The sequence below is a fragment of the Triticum urartu genome, chromosome 4, assembly GCF_003073215.2.
Source record: "Triticum urartu cultivar G1812 chromosome 4, Tu2.1, whole genome shotgun sequence".
Lineage (NCBI taxonomy): Eukaryota > Viridiplantae > Streptophyta > Magnoliopsida > Poales > Poaceae > Triticum > Triticum urartu.
The window spans coordinates 254,401,004-254,408,806 of NC_053025.1; the positions used below are offsets into that span (position 1 = coordinate 254,401,004).

At 49.1% G+C, this 7,803-nt stretch overlaps 1 long non-coding RNA gene across 1 annotated transcript; it reads left to right on the top strand.

Annotated features, from left to right (window-relative positions):
- The first annotated feature begins 59 nt into the window (after positions 1-59).
- LOC125551418 lies at positions 60-2,084 on the top strand. Its single transcript, XR_007302552.1, has 2 exons — positions 60-554; positions 642-2,084. It is a non-coding gene; the product is annotated as an uncharacterized LOC125551418 (long non-coding RNA).
- The last annotated feature ends 5,719 nt before the right edge of the window (positions 2,085-7,803 follow it).

Consider the following 7,803-nt stretch of genomic DNA (forward strand, 5'->3'; position numbering starts at 1 on the left):
TTTGTGGGACGTAGACCGTTTTGCCGACCCGAACAGATCCGTAAATTCGGTCTTTCCAGAAATTTTTTGTGGGATCCTCCAAATCTACGGGAGAAGCGTCTGTTTTTGTCTGTTCCCTTTTCCTACTCATTTCTGCTTGCTTCCATTTGCGCTTCCACTCCCCGTCGTCGTCGCAGCCGCCGCACATCCCCACCTATTCTTGCTGCCCCTGGCTGCCCTACGTCGTCAGAAAGCTCCTCCGCCCCGCGTTGCATCTGTTCCACCAAGTTTCAGCGTGGGGGTGCCCATTTGTGTCCGGGGCCTCACGGCGGCCGCCGGCGCCATGGATCCACCCCGGAGCTTCGCACGCGGTCTTGTAGCGGGTGAATCCGGTTGGTTCCGGCACCGGTGAGCTTAGGAATCGGTGGGCCTCGCAGCGCGCACCAGAGGAAGGAGTCGGCGCGGCTTTGCTTCGGCCAACGGGGAGAAGAAAGGGTCGGCATGACTTTGCTTCGGCCTGCAGGGGAGAAGAAAGGGGCGGCGGGGCTTTGCTTCGACGGCCAGCTTCGAGCGAGGTATGTCCAACGCCCGTGGAATTGTGTTTGATTTGGCTCGGTTGAGGTTCAGGTGAAATTTACGAGTGATTCGAGGGCATTTTGTAGATGGATTGGAGTTCATCCTCATCGTCTTCGTCTGATGACTTGGACATAGAAGAGATGTTCGTCAGCGACAATGTCGACAACCTAGTGTTGGTGCATCTCGTGAACGAAATTGAGGCGGGCCTGAAGAAAAAGCGGCGCGGATCCATGGTCGGCCGGCTATGCATTCCCCGCAACCGAGCTCTCGACGACAAGATGCTCATGAAGGACTACTTCGCCGAGGTACCGACATATCCGGTCACCTCTTTTGTAGGCGATATCGAATGCGTAGGTCCCTATTCGTGCGCATCATTGAAGCTTGGGAGCAAAATTGTCATTTTTTCACTCGGCATAGGAATGTTGCCGGTTTTTTTGGCTTTAGTGCATATCAAAAAATATCGGCAACGACGAGAGTGATTGCATATGGTGTTCCGGTCGAATACGCGGATGAATATCTCTGCATTGGAGAAGATACCACCATCAAATGCGCAAGATAATGATTCAAGTTTTTGTCCCGGAGTACCTTCGTGCTCCAAACGAATAAGACGCAAAGAGGCTCATGGCAATGAACGAAAAAAGGGAATCACGGGGCATGCTAGGTAGTATTGACTACATGCATTAAAGGTGGAAGAACTGTCTAGTGGCTTGGGCAGGGCAATACACCGGCCATAACGAAAACCCACCACTGTGCTTGAAGCTGTGGCTTCACATGATTTATGGATTTGACATTGTTTCTTTGGTTCGCTAGGGTCTCTCAATGATATGAATGTCCTGCAACGGTCTCATCTATTTGCTCAGCTAGCTAGGGACAAAGCTCCGACGTACAACTATACCGTCAATGGCCATGAGTATAACATGGGGTACTATCTGGTCGATGGTATTTATCCTTCCTGATCAACATTTGTGAAGACCATTAGTGATCGCATAATCAAGAAACGCAATTTCTTTGTCGAAGAACAAGAAGCTTGCCGAAAGGATACCGAGAGGGCATTTGGTGTCTTGCAAGCTTGGTTTGCCATTGTTTGAGGTCCTGCTCGCTTTTGGGATAAAAAAATCCTTCGAAAATATCATGACTGCTTGTGTAATTTTACACAATATGATCGTCGAGGATGAGAGAGATTTGGACTTGGACTACAATTGTGACAATGTTGGTAGCCGTGTGAAGCCTGCTAGGGACACAGATGAGATCACTGCATTTCTTGAGACGCACTGGAAGATCGAGAACTGTGATTCACACAACCAACTCAAGCATGATCCTATTGAGCATCGTTGGCAACTCTACGGGGGTACATTCTCCCTTCTTATTCATTTGTATTTGTGTGTGATTTTGAACAATTTGGTGTTGTAATAATAATTCGAATTCAAACATTTGCTGTAATGAGACCAATTGTTGCATTGTGAATTGCTTTTAAGACAATCTATATCCATTTGTTTAATTTATATTATGATTCCATTCAGTTTTCTCTATTCAAATCTCTAAGTTATGAAGTTATGCAAAATTTGCGGTACTGACAACCCTCCGGCGCAGAACAGATCCCGTAAAACATGGGTTTGCGGGGTCTGTTCCGTCGGAGGGTTCACGGGACTGTAAAAAAGTTTTGTGAGACAGTCAGTTGCGGGATCTGCTAGAGATGCTCTAATGCTGGCATCTCCAATGCGGATCACCTCCATAAATTTCCAAATGAGCAATTTTCGACAAATCTTTGGATTTCTCATTTTCTTCATCAGATGACATGGAGGTGCCGGCCATCCAGCCGGAGTCACCAAATGTCCGTGTGGTTTAAACGGGTAGGACAAGAAATGTGGGCAAAAATAACAAATTTCGATAATTCAGATGCAAACAAACGAAATTTAACAAGTTCGAAATAAACTTAACCGAAACTAAGCTAAAAATAGGCATAGTAGTGGATGGCGACCCCATAGGCGTGGCATCCAAGACCACGGGAACCTCGGTCATCATCATCGACATCCGAACTGGTGTCGCCATCGTCACGCCGGTGGCGGAAGACCCGCCATGCGTTGCGACATCCCTCCCGGGTTGTCGCAGGGCGCTCATGTCGCAGCCGCCCAGCCACATCCTCTACTGACTTGTGTCATTTCCTCAGCTTGGTAGCAGATGGCGCGCTCGGAATCTGCCAGCCCCGCTTGGAAGAGCTAGGTGTTGAGGCGGCGCCGTCTACGAGCGTCAGACTCGATGGTGGTTTTGGACTGACCGAGGGCCATGCCTCCTGAAGGAAATATGCCCTAGAGGCAATAATAAAGTTGTTATTTTATATTTCCTTATATCATGATAAATGTTTATTATTCATGCTAGAATGGTATTAAACGGAAACTTGATACATGTGTAGATACATAGACAAAACACTGTGTCCCTAGTAAGCCTCTACTAGACTAGCTCGTTAATCGAAGCTAGTTAAGTTTCCTAACCATAGACATGTGTTGTCATTTGATGAAAATGATCACATCATTAGGAGAATTATGTGATGGACAAGACCTATCCGTTAGCTTAGCATATTGATCGTTCGGTTTCATTGCTATTGCTTTCTTCATGTCATATACATATTCCTTTGACTGTGAGATTATGCAACTCCCGGACACCGGAGGAATACTTTGTGTGCTATCAAACGTCACAACGTAACTGGGTGATTATAAAGATGCTCTATAGGTATCTCCGAAGGTGTTTGTTGGGTTGGCATCGATCGAGATTAGGATTTGTCACTCCGAGTATCGGAGAGGTATCTCTGGGCCCTCTCGGTAATGCACATCATAAGAAGCCTTACAAGCAAAGTGACTAATAAGTTAGTTGTGGGATGATGTATTATGGAATGAGTAAAGAGACTTTCCGGTAACGAGGTTGAACTAGGTATGAAGATACCGACGATCGAGTTGCAGGCAAGTAACATACCGATGACAAAGGGAATAACGTATGTTGTCATTACGGTTCGACCGATAAAGATCTTCGTAGAATATGTAGGAGCCAATATGAGCATCCAAGTTCCACTATTGGTTATTGACCGGAGAGGTGTCTCGGTCATGTCTACATAGTTCTTGAACCCGTAGGGTCCGCACACCTAACGTTCGATGATGATTTAGTATTATATGAGTTATGTTATTTGGTGATCGAATGTTGTTCGGAGTCCCGGATGAGATCACGGATATGACGAGGAGTCTCGAAATGGTCGAGAGGTAAAGATTGATATATAGGACGATAGTATTCGGACACCAAAAGTGTTCCGGAGTGTATCAGATATTTATCGGAGCACCGGAGGGGTTTACAGGACACCCCGAGAGGTTAATGGGACACATGGGCCAAAGGGGAAGGGGCACACCAGCCCACAAGGGGCTGGAGCACCCCTCCTAGGACACCGGCCAAGTGGGAGAAGGAAAGGGGGGTCGGCCTCCCCCTTCCTTTCCTCTCCCCTCTCTTCCTTTTCCCTTCCGACAAATATGGTAGGGGGCGAATTGGGATAGGCCCCCAAGTAGGATTCCTCCTACTTGGGGCACCCCAAGGCTGTTCCCCTCCCCCTCTCACCTATATATATGTGAGGAGGGGGCGCCTAGAACACACACCAACAATTGTTAGCCGTGTGCGGCGCCCCCTCCACAGTTTACGCTTCCGGTCATATCTTCGTAGTGCTTAGGTGAAGCCCTGCGCGGATCACTTCACCATCACCGTCACCACGGCGCCGTGCTGACGGAACTCATCTTGTTCCTAGACACCTCTGCTGGATCAACAAGACGAGGGATGTCATCGAGCTGAATGTGTGCAGAACTCGGAGGTGCCGTATGTTCGGTGCTTGATCGATCGGATCTAAAAGAAGTTCGACTACATCAACCGCGTTGTCAAATGCTTATGCTTTTGGTCAACGAGGGTATGTGGACACACTCTCCCCCCTCATTTCTATGCATCTCCTAGATAGATCTTGCATGAGCGTAGGAATTTTTTTGAAATTGCATGCTACGTTTCCCAACAGTGGCATCCGAGCCAGGTCTATGCGTAGATGATATGCACGAGTAGAACATAAAGAGTTGTGGGCGGTGATCGCATACTGCTTACCACCAATGTCTTATTTTGATTCGGTGGTATTGTTGGATGAAGCGGCCCGGACCAACCTTACATGACCACGTTCATGAGACCAGTTCCACCGACAGACATGCAACTAGTTTTGCATAAAGGTGGCTGGCGGGTGTCTGTTTCTCCAACTTTAGTTGAATCGAATTTGACTGCGGCCAGTCCTTGTTGAAGCTTAAAACAGCAAACTTGATAAATCACTGTTGTGGTTTTGATGCGTGGGTAAGAACGGTTCTTGCTAGAAGCCCGTAGTAGCCACGTAAAACTTGCAACAACAAAGTAGAAGACATCTAACTTGTTTTTGCAGGGCATGTTGTGATGTGATATGGTCAAGACATGATGTGATATACGTTATTGTATGAAATGATCATGTTTTGTAAAAGTTATTGGCAACCGGCAGGAGCCTTATGGTTGTCTCCTTATTGTATGAAAAACAAACGCCATGTAATTGCTTACTTTATCACTATGCGTTAGCGATAGTTGTAGAATCAATAGTTGGCGCGACGACCATGACGCTACGATGGAGATCAAGGTGTCGAGCCAGGGGTGATGGAGATCATGATGATGCTTTGGAGATGGAGATCAAAAGCATAAGATGATGATGGCCATATCATGTCACATATTTTGATTGCATGTGATGTTTATCTTTTATGCATCTTATTTTGCTTAGTACGATGGTAGCATTATAAGATGATCCCTTACTAAAATTTCAAGGTATAAGTGTTCTCCCCGAGTATGCACCGTTGCGACAGTTCGTCGTGTTGAGACACCACATGATGATTGGGTGTGATAGACTCTACATTCACATACAACGGGTGCAAGAAAGTTTTACACATGCGGAATACTCGGGTTAAACTTGACGAGCTTGGCATGTATAGACATGGCCTTGGAACACTGGAGACTGAAAGGTCGAACGTGAATCATATAGTAGATATGATAAATGTCGGTGCAATAAACCATGGGTCCATTGCCCAGACTGTGCATAGGCACACCAAGGTCAGGCCAAAGTACACGGAATCAAGATCTTAAAAGGACCAACGTGCAGATCAAGAGGACCAAGACCAAGCCAGAGAAGTAAGAAACCACCAGGAGAAAAGCCTCCCTTGCTGGACAAGCGAGCCCGGCAAGGATGGGGTTACCCCAGAAGAAGACCTCCAAGACGCCCCAGCAGGGCCTGCCGGGACTCACGGAGACGAAGCCACCTCACTAAACCACTTCACCACGACGCACGTCGCCGATCAGTGCGGTGTCAAGCCGTAAAGTGACTAAGTGGCAGCCATATGCCACATGGCAACCTCTTTCTACAGGAAATACCTACAGACGACACATGTCCTACGACGTGTCAAGCGAGCAGGCGCGAAGCTGGCAAAATGGCCCCCGGCAAGGCTTGCTGGGCAAGCGACGATGTGACACTGAGCGGCACATTTAATGTGCTCTGTCAGCCTGTAGAGTTAGGTATGATAGCACTTTTTGCTATGTTATCAGTGCATAATGACTAATTTACCACTATGGTGACCCCTTAACCTATAAAAGGAGGTCCGAGGCAACCTTGGAAAGGGTTGGACCCTGGATTAGCAAGTCCACCCCCTCACATTTCATACGCATGTAGCCGTTTCGCCCTAAGGCAACCCTGCCGGGCAAACGGGCTACGACCACCACCATTTGTCCACCATCAATCCACCAAAGCAGGAGTAGGGTTTTACGCCTCACGACGGCCCAAACCTGGGTAAAACTGCTAGTGTTGTTGGGGGGATGGATGAACAGTTCCCGACGGGGGGTTGAATGAACAGGCCCCCGTGGTAGTAGAGGCCGTTGCCGCTGGATGAACAGTACCCCGATCGATCGAGCCGGTGGATGAATAGGACCCCGTGGAGGGCTGGATGAATAGGACCCCATGGAGGGCTGGATGAACAGGACCCCATGGAGGGCTGGTTGAACAGTAGCCGATGGAGGGCTGGATGAACAGTAGCCCATGAGGGGTGGTTGAACAGGACCCCGTGGGGAGGGCTGGTTGAACAGTAGCCGGTGGAAGAGCGCGCGGTGGAGCCTGAATGAACAGGAGCCCGTGGATGAACAGTCGCAGGTGGAGGCTGGAGGAGGTCGACGGTGGATGAACAGGAGCCCGTGGAGGCAGTCGATGGTGGATGAACAGTAGCCCATGGAGGCAATCGACGATGGAGATGAATAGTATCCCGTGGAGTCCCGTTTTGTGGTACGCCACACCCCTCCCGATGAACAGGACCCTTGTTTCGACCGCAGCGCTCCAACACAAGTCTGTTTTCTCTGTTTTGCGGTACGCCACACCCCTCCCGATCAACAGGACCCCGTTTCGACCGTAGGAGGTCTGTTTCCTCCGTTTTGCGGTACGCTAGACCCCTCCTGATGAACAGGATCCCGTTTCGACCATGGCCGGTTGAACACAAGGCCATTTCCTCCGTTCTGCGGTACGCCAGGCCTCGTTTCCATCGGCTGTTCCATCCAAGCCGGTTGGCTCCCGATGAACAGCCCGCATTCCATTGCCTCCCGATGAACAAGACGCATTCCATTGCCTCCCCATGAACACGACGATGACGCAGTTTCTCCGTTCGGACCCAACCATGTACAGGAGCCCTGGCCGTACGTATGCGCGAGTAGGCGTTCGAGACCCCGCCCGTATGTACGTACGTGGCCGTATTTACTTTCTTGCACCCTGGCCGCTGTACGTACGTGTACATGCTACATGCGCGCCTCTACTAGACACGTGCATGCCTCTACTATGACACATGCCCTTCCTTACACGGCCACGGTTCAACGCTGCAGCCTGCAGACAGACCGATCGTATGTACGTACACGTTCGCGACCAGAATGACAACGTTACGTATGCTTCGACCAGGTGGGTCCTGACTGTCAGGCACTTCCTTGCGTGCAAAGATGTAGTTGGTGGGTCCCAGCAGTCAGGGGGCGAATCATTATTTTTTTGCCCGTAATATGGACGCACTTCCTTGTGTGCGAAGATGTAGCTGGTGGGTCCCAGCAGTGAGGGGAAAAACATTTTTTTCATGAAATATAGTGGCCCGTCCGGTGGTCCCTGCTGTCAGGTGGAGGAATCATTATTTTACGCGTAATAAGGAAGCA